This window comes from Acomys russatus, chromosome 6 (genome assembly GCF_903995435.1).
Source record: "Acomys russatus chromosome 6, mAcoRus1.1, whole genome shotgun sequence".
NCBI classification, from domain to species: Eukaryota; Metazoa; Chordata; class Mammalia; order Rodentia; family Muridae; genus Acomys; species Acomys russatus.
In genome coordinates, this window is record NC_067142.1 from 20,716,882 (window position 1) to 20,717,951 (window position 1,070).

Consider the following 1,070-nt stretch of genomic DNA (forward strand, 5'->3'; position numbering starts at 1 on the left):
TTGAGACAAGGCTCGTCACTGGCTTGAAGCTTAGAAATTAGACTAGTCTGGCTGAAAGGGGAACCCTTAAGCATCTTCCTGTCTCTGACTCCCCACCTTTCACCCACACCTGGCATATTTATGTGAATTCTCTCAATCAAATTCAGGTCTTTTGCAAGGCAGGTATGTTACAGACTGAATCATCCTAGCCTGAGAGTGACTTTTAAGTAAGATTAGGGGGTCTAGCAAGGTGGTAGAAGTTGGTTGAAGATTAAGCCTTCAGATTAATTGCCCAAAAAAAAAATGTGTTTGTAAAGATAATAGAGTGGTGTCAAAATGAAGAGAACCAGAGCTGGGCATGGTGGTGCACGCCTTTAATCACAGCACTCGGGAAGCAGAGGCCGGTGGATTGCTGTGAGTTCGAGGCCAGCCTGGTCTACAAAGTGAGTCCAGGACAGCCAAGGCTACACAGAGAAACCCTGTCTTGAAAAAAAAAAAAGAGAGAAGAGAACCAAACAGAATAAAATTCCCAAGAAGGCGGTGGTTTTCTGAAGAGAGTGGTCGGTTGTTGGCTGCTATCTTCACTCTGCCCCCACCTCATCTGCTGGTTTCAAATTTGGCTGAGGATCTGATCTAGACAACACAGGGGGATGGTTTTAAAAGAAAGAGAAATAAACAGAGTTTTTAGAAACTGTGTTGGGTTTGCATGGACATCTGGAAAGCTCAGGAGCCATTCACAGACAGTGGGGTCTCAGTGCGGGGCCGTCCAGACTCCTGGAAGCTGTGTGGAAGGCAGTGAGGCTGTGATAACATGCAGTGAGGCCTCCGTTTGCCTCACAATGTTGAGGAGCTATGTCTGATCTCTCCCAAAGCATTTTTCAAAGTTGGAAGCGGCAGAACTCCAAACCTGTGAAGTCTGAGACCAAAACCCCTACCAATGTTTTAAGATGAAGAAGATAAAAAGCTGCCAGCCTGTCAATCAAAGCACAGAGTAGTCTTCGTAGTAGAGAGGAAACAGAGGTGAGAGAAATCAATCCAACCATACATGCAACCTAGGCTGAACCCAGCCCAGCTCTGATTAGAGGGAAACG